The sequence below is a fragment of the Rhipicephalus microplus genome, chromosome 1 (assembly GCF_043290135.1).
Source record: "Rhipicephalus microplus isolate Deutch F79 chromosome 1, USDA_Rmic, whole genome shotgun sequence".
Lineage (NCBI taxonomy): Eukaryota > Metazoa > Arthropoda > Arachnida > Ixodida > Ixodidae > Rhipicephalus > Rhipicephalus microplus.
In genome coordinates, this window is record NC_134700.1 from 74,361,379 (window position 1) to 74,381,194 (window position 19,816).

A 19,816-nucleotide genomic window follows, 5' to 3' on the forward strand; every position below is an offset into this window, starting at 1 on the left:
ACGCCATTACATAGCTGTCGCAGCCAAACACCGCGCCGTGGTAATCTATCGACCTGTTCTCGTCCTATATTTCAATTTTCAGCAGCACAATGGCTCTAGCGGTTCAAAAATCACACACACACACACACACACACACACACACACACACACACACACACACACACACACACACACACACACGCGCGCACGCACACACGCACACGCACACGCACACACACGCACGCGCGCGCGCGCGCGCAAGAACGCACACATTGACCTTTGACGCGCAGAGGATGCTAAACGCGGCAATACCCACGCACCAGCGGCGGCGCAGAGAGAGGGTGATGAAAATGCACCGGTTCGAGGCGATATAATGCATCATATCAGAACAGCAATTTGGAAAAGTATGGTTATGCTCACGTATTTTAACTCCATTGCGGGTCATGCGATGCACTTACGGGTAGATAAACACTGTTTGATTAAGTTCCAACTTGAGATTATGTTTTTGCAGAAAATCTGGCCTACGGGCGTTTGTTTCAGTCAGAAGACAGTGTGTGGTCTAAAACACCACCCACTTGCACGCTCTACTGCGCTGGCACAACCAGTCGATGGATCATTGAGAGACTGCGAGGGCATGCCTCTCGCTCAAAGGATCGGTCAGCTGCCATCGTACTGATATGACCATGTTTCATAACTGTCACTGTCAGCTCCCGTCAGCTGAAGTTATTGTTAACAGGCATCACCCCACAAAATGCACGTTTGGGGGACGTCAGTCTTTGTAAAGCCCATCGAATGTGCTCTCTTCAATTTTTTACTTCTCAAACATTTACTCCTCCCTCATCCTTCGATGTGTACCGCCGAAGGTGTCCGCTGCGCGAGTCCAAACGTTCTTCTGTACGTTTTCTACACCATCTGCATCATTTTTTATCCTTTTTGTGCTCACCTATTAGACCAGGCTCGACAAGTGACCAGCAAGTGCACGAGAAACAACGGTGAAAATTAGCGCGGGCTTCTTACGTTTTGCAGGACGCCATCGGCTTGAACAAGATGGCGACTTTGTGCGCTGACATCATCGGCCACGTTTTCTCGCACTGTTTTCGTAAAATAAAAGTGCCACACTGTTATATATAGATCACTCGCGTGGGGACTGGTATCTGAAACAGCCGACAGTAATTGCACCGAAATTCGTATTGTTCCCAAAGGACACTGCAAAATACTAAGCACTTTCCTACGTATAAGCTCTTTTAAGGTGGACTTCCTCGCGAGCATGTTTTCCACAAGAAACTGCTTTTATACCTCCAAGGACGCTCACTCTTCCACATTTTAGCTAAAGTGTGGGAGCCCCACAAAGGCTTTTCAAGGCAAACTGCAGGAATGTCACGCCTCATTGTAGTTTTTGTAGTTTTGAGCAAATTTACGTTCGAAGTAAATATTCTACTTGTGAACAAGGACCTACGACACTATCCTGCTTTGGTCGCCGTTTGTATTATTCTTTACGCAAGAAAAAAAAATATTTTGCAGCACACTTCGGCCGTATTTCCATTGAAAAATTGAAGACGGTGCAATAAAAGATGTCCGTACTTTTTCAGTTTCGCGTATCTCCTGACTTTTCGAAATGCGTCTAGTGCAATCAGAAGCACCTCTGTTTCTAAACCGACCACGTTAAGAATTTCCTAGCATTGCGCTGACATTGTTTCACCTCTAGTTTTCTTAGTTCGAGCAATGCATCCCGAACTTATGGATCGACTTATATGTGGAGCTTAACGTCCCAAAAGCACCATATGATTATGAAAAACGCCGTAGTGGAGGGCACTGAAAATTTCCACCACATGGGGTCCTTTAACTTGCACCAAAATCTGAGCATGCAGGCCTACAGCATTTTGGCCTCCATCGAAAAGGCAGCCACCGCAGCCGGAATTATATCCTGCAACCTGCGCGTCCCAAACTTATATGAAGTAGATTACAATGCGCAAGTGCCAAATTTTTCACGTTGTCAAACAGGCTCCAGATCCAGAAGCCATTCGCGCAACTATATGCCAACAACCGTGGGCAAATTTCGGCTCCTGTAACGCCCTATAAAAGGCACCGACTAACCAATAGCTATTTTTATTGCGCATTTTCCGCACGAACACATTTGTAAATCAGCGCCCAGGACTGCCGCGTCAAGTGCTTCGACGCTCCGCCTGCGCGCCTTGCGAGTGTCGCGCGATCATGGCGGCCGAGGGCGAGAAGGAAACGCTGCGGAGTTGGCGCCATTTTCGAAAAATACAGGGACCTCGGGACTCGGAGAAATAATGCGCCGCCGACAAACCTCGGTGGATCACACTCATTTTCGATATTAACAGCAACTTATGCAAGGAGCGCGGCAGACGTCACAGACGTAAAATCGACGTCGTTATGTGGTGCGTGTAGCGCACAGGAGCGTTCGCTTTGAATTTATTTAAAATATGTTTAGAATATATTAGACGCTAATGTTTATTAAATTATGCGTGCGTTTCTGCGCGAATCCATCAAACAAGTTATCTCGTCTTCACCATTTTTTTTTTGTCACTGCTCCTTAAAAGAATTCGATCTATAGGTACTTGCGTACAACAGTGCCAGTGAAAAATCTTTGAAACCTTTGCATACAAAAAAAAATATGGCGATAACTGCCTAAGCGTGCCTTCGATAACGCATCACAGAAACGATCTCACTTCTCGAACGTGAGCGCCCGCACAACTGCACGCACTTGGCCGAAGATACTTCCCAGCAATGAGGTTGTTTTAGGACAATATCACTCACTTCCAATTCCGGAAAGCTTCTCGAACACGTCATTCATAAACACATAACTGAGTTTCTTGAAGCAAATAACCTTTGACCAGCATACAGCACGAATTTCGTCGCGGCTTCAGCACAATAACGTAACTTGTGAAATTTTTATATATTATGAGTGATTTAGGCGTGGGTTATCAGAATGATGCCTTATTTATAGATTTTTAAAGGCGTTCGGCACCGTTATTCGCAGCAAGCTTCTAAGTAAACTACAGGTAATTTTGAATAATCTGCAGTTGTTCGACTGGACAGCAAGCTTTCTAAACTCTCGCTCTCAATTCGTCTAATTTAATTCCAAGCCATCCTCAGCCGTTGAAGTTACATCTAGTGTCCCATGGGGCTCCGTTATAGGTCCTCTGTTATTTTTTTATTTTTATAAATAAGCTTCCCAGCAATTTTAGGTCCCAAGTTCGTCTATACGCCATTGACTGTGTACTTTATCAGGTAATCGCCACTCCTAACGATCACATAAATATTAGTGTCGGATAAACGGGGCTTTTAATTTTCGTTATCAAGGAATATGCAAGCATGAGATCCCCCCCCCCCTTTTTATATCTACTCCGCGCATTTATGACATGCTTTAATGGCATGCTTTGGTTGAAAATAACACACACACACAGAAAGTAAAGGAACACTCAACGACAAGCAAAAGACCGCTTGTACTTATCGTTGAGTGTTCCTTCGCGTGTGTGTTATTTGCGGCCAAAGCATGTGATTAAGCAAGTACCAACTAGGCCAACAATCAGTATTGTTACAATATATTGCCACGCATTTAGTTAATCAAATATGAGCTCACTTGGCTGATAATAAAAAAACCTTGTCGCTGCAAGGAAGGAATGCAACGAGACTGCATCGGTTACGGTGCTCGGGTGCAGGACGCGGGATCGAATCCCGGCTAATGCGGCTGCATTCTCGGTTGAGGCGAAATTGCTTACGGGCCATGTGCTTAGATTTGGGTGCACGTTAAAGAACTCGAGGTGGTCGAAAATTCTGTAATCCTCCACTATGACGTCTTTCCTAATCATATGGCAGTTTTAGGACGCCGAACCCCAATAATCATATATTAGCATTGAAGTTGCAAAAAAACAAAAAAGCTGAGGTGCACATGTTTCTTAGCTACTTCTTTTTTTGTTATATCCCTGCGGCACTAACCAATCTAGCAATCCAGCCTTTAATTATCAACTGAAACATCCGCCTCCATATAAGTGCGTGTTAGCAGTGAGGGGGGGGGGGGGGGGTATTGCTTGATGGTGGGCCAGTAAAGAAAACGGTTGAAAATTTTTTGTGGATTTCACACATAGCGGGAATCGGTTTCATGCGACGCTAAATTTTGTATTTTGAACAAAGCGTCGAGAGATGCATATGTCCGAGTTAATTGAGTGGTTTGGCAAATCGAGGGGTCACGAGGGACGTGGGGTTCCCTAGCACCTAAATGCTAGCGCACGACCTAATATCACACTGGCTACACACGCCGAGGTACATATACAAAAATTTAATCGAATGAACTGCATGCTGCTGTACTTGCAACGCATGCAACGCTTAAGTATAGATACATACGCTTCCGCAGCGCTCCACTACGGCGTCTCTCATAACCGGATCGTGTGGGACTTCAAACTCCACTAGATATCACTCTCCGGAGGAGTTGCGACGCAGTGTGAATTGGTTCAACGCAGAAATAAAAACGAAGTCCAGTGGCACAATGGGGCAAACTATGAATCAAGCCGGCAGGTTAACGAACTACGCAGCGTGGATGACCACAACAATAATGTAAATCAACTTGAAATAGGGCAAACAAGCCATAATCAGCGATCGTACTATATATAACGTAAACAAAACGCACCTTTGTGTGTGTGCGTATGTGCGTGTGTCACGTGCCTATCCACGCGCTACCTGCACAACCGCAACGTACTTACGTGCAGGGACTCCTGCCGCACCCAAACGGAGTGTGAAAGAGCGTCGCCGATTCGCTCGTTTGCCCCCAGCTTGGGTGCGGCAGGTGTTCCGGCACGTGCGTTGCGGCGGTGCGGGTAGCGCGTAAAAAGGCCCTAAGATACTCGGCTAAAGTAACTCGGCTGCTGACCCGCAGGTCGCGGGATTGAATCCCGGCTGCAGCGGCTGCATTTTCGATGGAGGCGAACATGCTGTAGGCCCGTGTGCTCAGATTTGGGTGTACGTTAAAGAAAGAAACCCAGGTGGTCAACATTTCCGAAGCTCTTTACTACGGTGTCTTTCATAATAATATGGTGGTTTTGGGACGTTAAACCTTACTTGTGAATCAAGCATTTCTTGTCACGTGACCTAAAGGTCGCTCGACGAGACGTAGCCAGTTGAAGCCGATCGCTTTACCACTGACGTCATAGATACCTGGTTAGCCAGAAGAAAGGCTCCGACAGAAAATTTAAGCAAAGTGTTCGTTAATAAAAATATGAGTTCTCGAGCCAGAAAGCTACTTACTGCCGCTAAGGAATGTGAAAGGGAATCAGGCTACCAGTTTGTTTGTTATGCAAACGGGAAGGTGCTGGTGCGTAAGAGTAGCAATCAGCCAGCGGCAGTGAAAGATGTCCACGAACTCCGTGCACTCAGTGCCTGAGTTTTTTCCTCTTCTTTAAATCATCATTTTTGTTTCCTCTTATTGTTCCCATAACTTTTGTTCACGATGCTCCAGCTTGGCTATACTGATTAAACAATAATGGTTTTCCTCCCGTGGGGGATTGAAGGGTGTGAGTTGTTTAAATATGAATGTTCAGTCCGCTTGTAACAAACAAACTACCTCAAAAAAGACATTTCACTTAAACAGACCAACTTGACACGGCAGTGGTGTCTCTGTTGCTGAAAAATACCATAACATGTGATGTGATGGAACAGTTTACGACAATGTCGCCAAATGTTGAGTCATTGTGTGTCCAGGCCGACTGCGTTACATTAGCTGTGTGCTATAGCCCACCTGATGGAATTCTTGAAGAGTTTCTTACACTTACTGATCATGTTAGCATATGCATGTGAAAACCGGCAAAAAGTGATAATCGGTGGTGACTTAAATATCGATATGGTCTCGCATAACACTAGACAACAATATTTATTAAATATAATTTCTTCCAACAGATGTATAAGCGTGATAAAATCCAGCACTAAAATCACACACTCTTCTGAAACCATATTTGATCTATATATCACAAATTATGATTCTTCACTTGGTAAAAGCGCTGTGCTGACTTACCCTATTTCAGATCACAATCAGTATGCATATTTATTGACCGCATAAAAACCTCCTAAGAAAAAAAAACAATAATCAAATTTCAAGACATCAATGAACATACTGTGGCAGCTTTCCAAACAGAGCTGCAACAATTAAGTTGGGAGGATGTATTAAAATAAACGATGCCGATAGAGCATACAGTACCTTCGTGGAGAAATTCCTTGTAATATATCAGAAACATTTCACGACAAAACAATATGAACCAAAATCATCTCGGAAACCATGGATAACAAAAGAGCTATTTAAGAAAACTAAGAAACAAGAAAATCTGTATGCAAGGTTCATCAAAACTCGTGACCTTGCTGACCTTCAGAAATCCAAGGTGTATAGGAATAGACTAAACAAGCGAATAAGAAAAGATAGAGATAACTTCTTTCCTGAATCCTTTTCATTCTGTGAAGCTAAAAAAAAATCTGGAGAGACCTTAAAATTTTATCGCGGAGTGTACTCAGACTGCAGAACCGATAGAAAAAATTGACGTAGGTGGCCAATTATTATCCGGTACTAATATGTTAAACACGTTTAATAAGTACTTTCTCAACAGAGAGACGCAAACACAACCGCACACAAACCTAGAATCCAACTCGTCTTCGTGCTCAATCACAATATTTTTTCGCCCAACTAACGTTGACGATATCTGCACAATATCCACGGCAATAAAAAACTCTAAAAACTGCGATTTAGATGGCCTACAGATCCATCCAGTTAAACATGTAATTCGCAATATAACGCCTCTTCTAGTACACATCTATAACACAGCAATCACTACAGGTATCTTCCCTTCATAAATGAAGACAGTCAAAGTCATACCAATATATAAAAAGGCAGACAAGCTGAACATCCAAAGTTACCGCCCCATATCGATATTGGCCCAGTTTTCAAAAGCTCTCGAAAAAAACGTTTTAGCTCAGATGTCATCATTTTGTCAAAAAAATCATATAATCGTGGACTCTCAGTACGGATTTCCAAGAGAAAAAAAACAAGTCCACGCAATTAGCACTTTTAGATCAGAAAGATTACATATTCAGCAACATCGAAAAGAAGCTGTAGGCAATAAGTATACTTGTCGATTATACTCAGGCCTTCGATCATATCAATCATAATATATTACTCAGAAAGCTCGCTAATTATGGAATTAGGGGCACTCCATTACAGTTTTATAGGTCATATTTATCTCAAAGAAGGCAATATGTACAAATGAATCACTTTAAATCATCGAGTGGGAATACAAAAACAGGTGTTCCGCAAGGAAGTATCCTAAGTGCCCTGTTCTTTATTTATATATAAATGACATAGTCATATATAATATGCTAAGTATATAATATTTGCAGATGACTCGAGCATATTCATTACATTTTTTGTTACACCACACTAATGGACAGAGCCAATGAGTTTCTCCGGAACATGTCAACATGGTCAATGAGAAATCATCTTTAAAAAAACTGCGATAAAACAAAAGCGTTAATTTTTCACGCCACAGGAACAATCATTCCAAACAATCTTACCATGGCATTGAACAACAGAAACATAAAAATGGTTAATGAAATTAAGGTATTAGGAACGTATTTATAGAGCACTTTACATTGAAACCAACACGTGCACTTTGTTATAAAAAGACATAGCCGTATCACAGGCATGCCTAAGAGCAATAGATATCGTCTACCAACATCTGTAAAGCTATTAATCCGTCACTTGCTATTTGCAACACCTATCGAGTACGCTCATCTCGCACCCCGCAGGGGCGCCTGCGCAAGTAGGCGTTTGGTGTGTAGCGACACCACGGACCCGAGCTAACGGGGGAGTTTCTATTCCCTCCCACGCCTAGCCGTGCGTGGCTTTGCCGTGTCCGGGGAAAAGGGGATCCTGGGGGTTGAGCCGACGCTGGGTGATTGGACCTTTAAGGCCCCTGGCAGAGGCAACACACCTCTTTGGCCCCGGCTTCACGTAGACGGCACCCCTGGGCTGACCCACCCAGGGGAAATCGGCAGTCGCCTTTTCCTATCTCTCTCTCCCTACATCTTCGTCTTTCTTACTTTTTTAGCTTTCCTGTCTACTTCTCTCTTCTGCTTACTTCCAATTTTCTCGGCGGCAAGGGTTAACCCTGTGCAAATAGCCTACCTTGGCCTATGCGCATTGGGTTATAGCAGGGTTGTACGGCTGACGTCTGCAAGCTTTTGGCATCCGCAAACTTGCAGCGTCCCCTCGTTGGGCTCCGTGGTGGGTGGCCGCCAACGCTGCTGAACAACATACAATTAGCATGCAGAAAGCATTTCCTTTACTTAGTGATCGTGCCTCCTCAAAGCGGGTACGCACCGAAGACATCAATTTTTTCATCCGGCCAAGACAAATGTTTCCTCGTTTCCACGTTATACACTGTGAAAAAACTAACAAGCAAGCCAGAACTGTATCCCCCTTCATAGTGGCTAGATGCTTAACCGAAACTCTCGGTGCTGGGTACAAGGTTACCAAAATGGCCAGCGGAGATCTACTTCTTGAGATACGTGACAAAGACCAATTCGATAAGCTGAACACCCTCACAACGTTTGGAGACACACCCATCAGTATTACGCCACACAGGTCCACGAACTCATCTCGCGGGGTCGTATCGGACGTAGATTTGCTTGACCTGACCGAAGCTGAACTTCTGGAAGGATGGAAGAGCCAGAACGTGACAAACGTACAGCGTATTAAGATCAGAAGAGATCAAAAGGAAATTCCAACCAAACACTTAGTACTGACCTTTGCTTCGAGCGATTTGCCGGAAACTATTCAGACTGGGTACACAAAGACATCCGTGAGACCATATATTCCCAACCCCCACCGTTGCTTCCAATGTCAGAGATATGGCCACGGCTCGCAAAGCTGTCGTGGCCGGAAAACTTGTGCTCTGTGTGGAGTCGTGGGCCATGCGTCCGACAACTGCGAAGCACCTGCCCCCTGTGTGAACTGTGGCGGTAATCATGCTGCGTACTCACGTTCCTGTTCTTTCTGGAAAAAAGAAAAAGAGATCATCACTTTAAAGGTAAAAGAAAACATTACGTTTAAGGAGGCAAGAAAAAGAGTCTCGCCATTTTATGGCCCCACATATGCTGATGCGGCGCGCCAGGGGGCAGTGTCGCACCAGCCCTCGCCACTCCTTCGGCCTGCGCAGAGCGAGCCATTGGCTGTGGCGCCTGCCCCCAAGGCGGCAGTAGTTGAGTCTACTCCGCCTACTATTGAACAGAGACCAGAGACTCCAGGGTCCTCGGGTCTCAAGACCTCACCTCGCCAGGCTAGGCCCAAGCTTCGAAAAACCAGCTCGCATGAGCGGGCATCCAGTGCCTCCGAGGAGGCAATAGATACGGCGGCACCCCTTGTGCCAAAAGAACGGCGCGGCTCTTTGGAGCGCGCCAAGAGAACTAAAAAGCTCATAACAGGGCCTGATAATAGCCCTGTTATTTGAGCTCGACCTTTCAGCTTAAACAAGTCACTCCCTTAACGTACACACAGCACTACTTTACTTCCAATATGGAAACACAAATTATACAGTGGAACGTCAGAGGACTGCTTAGGAACCTCGACGACGTCCAAGAGCTTTTATACAAACACTCACCTCAAGTGCTGTGTGTACAGGAAACACATCTGAAATCCTCCAATACAAATTTTTTTACGTGCTTACGTCATATACCGAAAGGACCGAGATGATGCTGTTGCGTCATCCGGTGGCGTAGCCATTATTATTAACCAAGGAGTAGCGTGTACACATTTACCACTCCAAACATCCCTTGAGGCAGTGGCTGTTCGAGCGGTACTTTTAAACAAACTCGTCATCATTTGCTCTTTGTATGTACCTCCCCACCACCGTCTTGAAAGACGTGAATTTCAGTCTTTAATAGACGAACTGCCTGAACCCTATTTGCTTCTTGGCGACCTAAATGCACATAGTGGACTCTGGGGCGATTCTCGCTGTGATGCACGAGGTCGTCTCATTGAACAATTTCTCTTCTCATCCAGTGCCTGTTTGTTGAATAGGAAAGAGCCAACATACTATAACGTTGCCAACAAAACTTACTCGTCTATAGACCTCAGCATCGTATCACCTTCACTCCTACCCCTACTGAAATGGAAAATCATAAATAATCTATATGGAAGTGACCATTTTCCTGTAGTCTTGAGTTCACAAACAACATATGAATGTCCTCTACATGTTCCCAAATGGCTGATAAACAAAGCAGACTGGGAACAGTTCCACAACACTACACGTTTGAGTTGGACAGACATATGTAGGTTAAACATAGATGAAGCTGTGAAGTACTTCACAGCTTTTCTAACTGACGCAGCAGCCAGGTGCATACCGCAAACATCTGGAATGCCCGGCAAACGACACGTCCCATGGTGGAACACGGAGTGTCGTAATGCGCGAAAGGAACAGAACAGGGCATGGAGATTGCTGCGAAACTCGCCAACAGCGGAAAATCTTGACACGTTCAAGAAAATAAAGTCTCAAGGAAGGAGAACGCGTCGGCAGGCCAGAAGAGAAAGCTGGCAGAAGTTTTTGTCAGGGATCAATCCATACACACAGGAGGCAAAAGTCTGGAACATGGTCGGTAGGATAGCAGGGAAACAAGTACACACACTTCCACTCGTAAACACTCAAGGTGATACCTTGGAAGATCAGGCAAACTTCCTCGGGGCACACTTTGAACGGGTATCCAGCTCGTCCCACTATACTGACACTTTCCAAAAATACAGAACAAGAATAGAAAAGCAGAAACTCGAACACAAATCCACTAGATACGAGGCATATAACCAAGCTTTCAGTCTAGCGGAGCTCCGAACATCTCTAAACTCCTGCAGCACTTCTGCCCCAGGTTCTGACCGTGTGGTGTATGAAATGCTAAAAAACCTACCAGCCAAAACACGAAAAACCCTACTTTGTTTGTACAATGCTATCTGGTTTTCTGGCACTATCCCTACCTCCTGGAAAGAGGCTATTATTATTCCCATTTTGAAAGAGGGCAAGGACCCTTCTTTAGCTTCAAGTTATAGGCCTATTGCACTTACAAGCTGCGTGTGTAAAGTATTCGAAAAAATGATAAACTGCCGACTTGTACATATCCTTGAAACAAACAATTTGCTCGACCCATTTCAGTGCGGGTTTCGAGAAAGTAGATCCACCACAGACCACCTTGTTCGTATCGAGGCACAGATCAGAGACGCCTTTGTCCATAAACAATATTTTCTCTCTGTGTTCCTCGATATCGAAAAGGCGTATGATACAACATGGCGTTTCGGAATTCTAAGAGACCTGTCCCACCTTGGTGTGCGCGGAAGAATGTTTCATATAATCGAAAGTTACCTGTCAAACCGGACATTCCGTGTCCGTCTGGGCAGTGTGCTCTCTCAAACATTTGTCCAGGAAACAGGCGTGCCACAAGGTGGCGTGCTTAGTTGCACACTTTTTATTATCAAAATGAATTCTTTGCACTTGTCCATTCCCCGCAATATGTTCTATTGTACATATGTCGACGACGTTCAGCTTGGCTTCAAGTCATGCAACTTGGCCATGTGTGAGCGGCAGGTTCAGCTGGGTTTAAATAAGGTCTCCAAATGGGCAGATGAAAACGGATTTCGACTTAACCCACAAAAAAGCACGTGTGTCTTGTTCTCTCGAAAGAGAGGCATGCACTCGGAACCTGACATTCGACTGAACGGGAAACGTCTGTCCGTCAAAGCCGAGTATAAATTCTTAGGCTTAATCTTGGACAACAAGTTAACCTTCGTACCGTACATCCGAGTATAAATTCTTAGGCTTAATCTTGGACAACAAGTTAACCTTCGTACCGTACATCAAGTTTTTAAAAACAAAATGTTTAAAAGCCATGAATGTTATAAAAGTGTTGTCACGTACTACGTGGGGTAGTGATAGGCAATGCCTCATGAACCTCTATAAAAGCCTCATTCGCACCCGCTTAGATTATGGGGCCGTTGTCTATCAATCTGCTACTCAAAGTGCCTTGAAGATGCTGGACCCCGTGCACCATTTGGGCATCCGCCTTTCTACGGGTGCTTTTCGCACCAGCCCCGTAGAAAGCCTTTATGTTGAGTCAAATGAGTGGTCGCTTCATCTGCAAAGAACCTACATGTCCTTTGTATACTTCCTTAAGGTGAAAGCAGACAAGAGGCACCCCTCATACTCTACTATTAATGACTTGTCGAGCTCCATTCTTTTTCAAAACAGGCCTTCAATGAGGCAGCCCTTCTCAGTTTGCCTGAAGGGTCTAGCTGAGGACACTGGAGTGTCACTCGAACACAGTTTAATGGCTCCTGTAGCATACCCGCCACCGTGGCAGTGGCAGACTATAGACTGCGATGTGTCTTTTCTAGAAGTTACAAAACATGCGCCCATTGCCCATATCCGAACATATTTCCTGGAACTTCAACACAAATACACACGTCGTGAGTTTTTTGCAGATGCCTCTAAGTCTAACTCCTCTGTGTCCTACGCTGCTGTTGGCCCTTCCTTTTCGGATGCAGACCCTCTACATCCAGGCACAAGTATCTTCACAGCGGAAGCTTACGCGATACTTGTGGCAGCTAAACACATTAAACAATTACAAATACAAAAAGCAGTGATTTATACAGACTCCCTCAGTGTGGTAACGGCTCTGCACAGTCTTAAAGAACAAAAAAAACCCTGTCCTTGTCTCACTTTACTCCATATTTTGCACACTCTACACACTCAACCAACATGTTGTGGTGTGCTGGGTGCCAGGGCACCGTGAGATCCAAGGCAACGTGAGGGCGGATCAGCTCGCTGCATCCGTCCACAAAAACACTGCCCCTACACCCATATCAATCCCGGTCCTTGATCTGAAGCCGTCTCTCAAACGAAACCTCAGGGACTACTGGCAGAGCAAGTGGGATACACACACACAAAACAAGCTACACGTTATCAAGCCACACCTTGGCCATTGGCCACCAGTATCAAAATCAAGTCTAACAGAGGTAACACTAACAAGACTCAGGATAGGACACATATACACGACACACACACATCTTTTGTCCGGTGGTGATCCACCATTGTGTGATAAATGTGGTGAAGCATTAACAGTTCTTCATGTTTTAATTCAATGTAAACATTTAGACACTCTAAGAAGACAACACTTCCCACTATCCTACCGACAACATATACCTTTACACCCTGCAATGTTCGTCGGTAGGGAACCGCTTTTTAGTCACAAATCATTATTAGCGTTTTTAAAGGAAATTCATAATTTTCATATCATATACCCGGGCATACCGTAGCACCACCTCTCTAGAGAGGTTTTTGCTGCGGTGGCTACACAGGAAAGCACTTGCCTCACGGCCCTTGCACGCAAGGGTACTAACGTGTGAGGTACTTGTGCTAATGCCATACATGTCCACCATCGTTTTTCATTATCACCAACTTTTGTCACCTATTCACACCATGCACACCTTTCACGGCATAGTCATGATTTTATTACTTGTATGTTTTTACCCGCTTTACTGCAAGGAATTTTATGGCCCTTATACAGCCGCTAATCACAACCATTGTCCACATTCCTGTCTCATGAACTGGCGCTCTTTGGCCATCAAATGGCCCTTGCGCCAAAAAAACACCATATATCATCATCACACTCATCTCGCATGGGGTACCACCACTGAATCAAACCTTAGGAAAATACACCTATTTCAAAAGAAAATAATACTGTGAGCGCGACAAGCGAATGACTCTTTATTCTCTTTGATATCATCATCACCTGTACATCTTCTTCATCTAAAAATACCATCACCAGCACGATTTAGCTCGAGCCTGGCTGAATAAACCGGTTCCTCACAAGTGGTGGACTGTGCTTTTCGTTCCCTCAAGTCCTCTCGCCCGTTCTCGCTGGAGCTCCGCTCGGGTCGTCGCATACAACCCCCTGCCATGGCGGCCCAAGAAAACCCTGGCCCATCCAACGTCGCCGTCCTACTGCAGCCACCGCCACCCGCTCCGCCCAACAACACTCGCCTGCGTGATCCACCTGTGTTTTCCGGTCTCCGAGGCGATGATGTCGAAGACTGGATCAAGAACTACGACCTCGTCAGCGATTTGAACAGGTGGGACAATCCAGAGAAGTTGCGCAGCGTCCCATTTTACTTGTCCGATGTTGCGAAAACTTGGTTCTGGAACCACCACCCGGATCTTCCCGACAGGGACACTTTCGAGCAGCAAATTCGTCAGATATTGGGTGCCCCTGCAGTTCGCACTGAGGCAACAAAGAAGCTCGCTGAACGCACACAGCTGCCGGGTGAATCTTACACCTTTTATATTGAGGATGTCCTTGCACTGTGCAAGCGCGTTAACACCGGCATGTCTCAGAACGACCAAATACGCCACATTATTAAAGGCATTAACACCGTCGCCTTTAACGCCCTCGCCACGCAAAATCCTGCCACCACCCAGGACGTGATAACCATCTGTCAGCGACTTGACGAGCTTCAGTCTCTTCGCCTTTGCTACGATGCCACCGACATTCGTTTGCCTGCACCCCTCCACTTGCGTTCGCTTATTCGCGACATCTTTCATGAAGAGCTTCACGGGCGCTGCTCTTCCTGTGCTGCGGAAGTTACTTTCCTTCTGAAAAAGATAGCTTGCGAGACCTGATTAAACAAGAGATCGCCTCCGCATCGCGTCCGACGTGTTCCAACGGTCCCTGCGTGCGCCAGACTCGCACGTACGCCGAAGTTTCCGCGCTCTATGCCGCACCCACCGTTTCTGTGCCTACAACAGCAGACCATACGCCTGTGGCTTCGTTATCACCGCCAGTGCGTGCACCATCTTTTTACGCACCTCAGCGCCCACCTCGACCAATCTGTTACCACTGCGGCTATCGAGGACATATCGCTCGGTTTTGTCGAAGGCGCCAACAAGACGAGCAACACGGCTACGCTCCTGAAGAACATCGAAGCTTCCGTCCGACCATGAACTACCTACGAGCACCCTCCCGATCGTCCTATTACCGTTCACCGTCTCCTACCTACCATACGGACATGCCTGGGAATCGCCGTACTTATCGCCGCAGGTCGCCTTCGCCAGGTCACTGTTCAGTGTCGCCTCTGCGGCCCGCCCCCCATTCCACGAACGCCCACGCGGAAAACTCCCCAATGCAGTTTTAGGAGGGGAAACTGCATCCCTTGGACAGCTAACAATTCCTCCAGAGCGGCCATCGAATTTGATAGTAGTGTTTGTAGAAGGTAGTAGTGTTTGTAGATTGCGCGTTGAGGCTCTTGTAGTCACTGGCGCTGCCGTTTCGATTCTTCGTGCTGATTTTTGTTCCCGCCTTCGAAAAGTCACCACGCCTTATGGCGGCCCACCTCTACGTGCGGCGACCAACGCTCTCATTCGTCCACTTGCACAGTGTACCGTTCGTGTCTGCATAGAAGGCATTCGTCATCACATTGTTTTCGCAGTATTTCGTGAGTGCACCCACGCTCTCATTCTGTGGTGGGATTTCTTGTCTTCTGCGTCCGCTTTCATATCTTGTAATCAGAGCGTCCTGCATCTAAAGGCCGACTCTTCTCCGCTTGAGCACGATGGACGCATCCGCCTTGTCACCACGTCAGATTATGTACTTCGACCACATATCAAAGAAATTATAAGCGTTAATTGCACCGACATTGCGGATGGTGACGTACTGATTCTCCTTTACGGCCATACCCTACGTAGGGGCATTGTTATCACACCAGGACTTATTCGCTTCTTCAATGGTTCTACCTACCTAACCACCATAAATCAAACACCCTAGTATGCACCGCTCCCCTGTGGCTCAACAGTATCTTGCGCGGTCGACAGTGAGCCTGTTGCGATTGTTACTCGTCCGAACAACAACCACAACGATGTCCCGAAGTCACAATCACTGCCATTCAATGCCTCTTCCACACCTGTGTCGGCAACCATAAGCACTGACTTAACACCTGATCAAACTGAAGATTTGCTCGCCCTGTTGAATAGACACCGTTCTCTATTTGACGTGAACTCGCCCACCCTCAGAATGACTTCCACCGCTACTCACAGCATTCAGACTGACGGCTCTCGTATTGTACATCGGCGTCCATATCGGGTGTCTCAGGCAGAACGCGAGATCATCGAGGAAGATGTCCCAGACATGCTACGACACAACATCATACGTCCTTCCTCGAGTCCATGGTCATCCCCAGTTGTTCTCATCCAAAAGAAAGATAGGACAGTGCGTTTCTTTGTCGATTACCGTGTGCTAAACAAAGAAACGCGCTAGAATGTTTATCCTCTCCCTCGGATCGACGATGCATTGGATTCATTACAGGGCGCAGAGTATTTTTCTAGCCTCCACCTTGGATCAGGCTACTGGCAGATACCAATGTCAGAGTCTCATAAAAAGAAGACGGCCTTTTCAACGCCAGATGGGTTGTACGAGTTTAATGTGATACCTTTTGGACTCTGTAATGCGCCCGCCACTTTTGAACGCATGATAGACGGCGCATTGCGGGGTTTGAAATGGAAAACGTGTCTGTGCTGTCTCGATGACATAGTAGCGTTTTCATTCACGTTCTCGCAGCATCTACAACGTCTTGACGAAGTCCGCGCATGCCTTGCGAAAGCCGGTCTACAGCTTAACACCAAGAAATGTACCTTTGCTAGCAAGGCAATCAAGGTTCTCTGCCACATTGTCAGCAAAGAAGGAATTCGGCCCGACCCCGAGAAGCTTGCCGCCGTCTTTGATTTTTCTCGTCTACTACGTCAAAAGAACCTGCGCAACTTTCTTGGGTTATCTTCTTACTTCCGGTGCTTCATACGTGGCTTCGCGGAACTTGCGTCTCCACTCCATCAACTCCTCACAAAGAACGTCCCCTTCGTTTGGTTCGAAGACTGCGAAAGTGCTATCACGGCATTGAAGCCAGCGCCCTCGTCAGATCCGGTACTGTGCCACTTCGATTCCACCGCACCCGCCATCCTTCACACCGACGCAGGTAGTCATGGTCTAGATGCAGTACTCTTGCAGCGTGACAAAAACTCACGCGAACGCGTCGTTCCTTACGAAATTAGTGTTCTTACCGCTCCAGAAAAGAACTACACTATCACCGAGCAGGAGTGCCTTGCTGTTGTTTGGGCAGTGCAAAGATTCCGACCATATCTTCACGGCCGTCATTTTACCGTCGTGACTGACCATAACGCCCTATGCTGGCTTTCATCGCTGAAAAACTCAACGGGTCGCCTCGGTCGCTGGGCGCTTCGCTTGCAGGAGTATGATTTCAATGTCGCCTACAGATCTGGGAAGAAGCATCAAGATGCTGATGCTCTATCGCGCTGTCCTTTGCCCAGCGGAAGCCACTCACCATCGATGCTCCAAAACGACAGCACCTCTCCAATCACAGCGCTAAGTTCATCACCTGCCACCCTATCCGTCCTTGCTTCACAACAACGTGTCGACCCATACTGCCGCATAATTGTTGACCGCTTGACCGGCTCTACTACTCCTCCAAACGCCAGACTCCGTCGACAACTTAAACAATTTAAGCTTGTCGACGATGCTTTATGTCGCTACATTTACCACATCGATGGCAACAAGTGGGTACCCGTCATCCCACGTTCTCTGCAACGTGAAGTTCTGGAAGCCTTTCATGATGATCCAACCGCCGCTCATCTAGGCTATCACAAGACTTACGACAAAATACGAAGTCGTTGTTTTTGGCCTGGCCTCTCTTCAGCCGTCGCTAAGTACGTCGCCTCCTGTGTCCATTGCCAACGGCGAAAACGACCGACAACTGCTCCGGCTGGCTTAATGCAACCTCTTCCTTGTCCCGCCTCACCTTTTGAAGTCGTTGGAATCGACTTGTATGGCCCTCTTCCTATATCATCCAATGGGAATCGCTGGATTGTCACGGCCGTCGACCACCTTACCCGCTACGCAGAAACAGCTTCTATACCATCTGCGACTGCCACCGAGATCGCCGATTTCTTTCTTCGCCACATCTTTTTGCGTCATGGAGCTCCACGCATTCTCCTCAGTGATCGTGGCAAAGTCTTCCTATCTTCCATTGTCGAGCAAGTTTTGCGTGCCTCGAACACTGTTCACCAGACCACTTAACTACCACCCGCAGACCAATGGATTGACTGAACGGTTTCATCGGACCCTATCGGACATGATCGCCATGTACATTCACCCCAACCACACGAACTGGGATGCAATTCTACCCTTCGTGACATTCGCCTATAATACGGCTGCTCAACGCACTACCAGCTTTTCTCCATTTTTTCTCGTCCATGGTCGCTCGCCGAGTTTCGCTCTGGATGTCTCTTTCCTTTCGGCCCCTGCACCCTCGACGGCTCCTTTCTCTGAAGAATTCCTATCTCGTCTCGCACACTGCCGTCACCAGGCCCGTGTTAACACCGGCCTCTCTCAAGACACTCGAAAATCTCGCTACGACTCGTCTCGCCGTGTTGTGAGTTTTTCCCCTGGTGACGAAGTTCTTCTATGAACCCCACTACGCGTCCCCGGCCTATGCGACAAATTCATCAGTTGCTTCATTGGGCCGTACACGGTGGTCGAACAGACATCTCCTGTCAATTACCGCGTTTCTACTCTTAGCGCTACTCCTGATCATCGTTGCCGAGGAACAGAGATAGTGCACGTATCTCGTTTAAAGCCTTATGCGCGACGCATTTCACAATACTGTTAAGCGACCAGGCGGCCGCTTTCACCGCGCGGGGGAATTAGTGTAAGCGCGACAAGCGAATGACTCTTTATTCTCTTTGATATTATCATCACCTGTACATCTTCTTCATCTAAAAATATCATCACCAGCGTGATTTAGCTCGAGCCTGGCTGAATAAACCGGTTCCTCACAATACGTATAATAGCAAATGTAACGTATCAACATCACACTTAGGACCTGTTGAGGCAGTACAACATCCCCACTATCTTTTCCTTCTACAACCGTTTCCTACTTCATGCATGGCACTACAATATAATTTCGGAAAATAGCATATTTAGCAAAATAGCCTGTCTACAGAAAAACACAGCAGCCTATACCACCCGTCAAAGTGAAGTATGGTCTATACTTCACTCAAGAACCGATTACGGCATGCAGATATTAAAGAACGAATTACCCAGATTGCTTAATTTACTCGGAAATGCTGGTTTTAATACATCCAACATAACGCGGTCTCAATTAGCTTCACTTATTCAGTCACTCTCATTGTTTTTATTGTTTCAATAAAACGTTTCTGCCTTTGCGTAGAACGTGCTTGAGCATGTATAATACAGTTGCATTGTATAAAATAGATTGTTTCCTCACGCATACCTATCTTAATGTTCTGTACATTATATTGCTTTTTTCAATTTAATTTTGTCTGTTTTGTCTAATTGTTAATCATTGTTCATGTCATCCTGAATGTAAGCACGTCTTTTTCCACCTTCGCCAACTGCTGCCACCATAGAGAACGGGGCCAAGAGGTCCTCAAGCTGCCCAGAGCAGCTTTTTTTCGAGGCCCCTGCCATTGTATCGGATTTTTACAATGGAAATAAACGAATGAACGAATGAATTGTAGTGGGGAATTCGCAAGGCACTGACTAGTGGGACCATCTCTCTCGGAGTGCGAAGCGCGAGTGTGTGCACGAGCTGTAGACGCTGGACGGCTCGAGCATTTCTGTCCATACCGGCTGCCTGCCTACTACCTGGCGTCGCTATTAAACTCCCTTTCAAAGTGGTGGAAGTGTGCTGGGTACGCAAACCTGGAACTTCGAA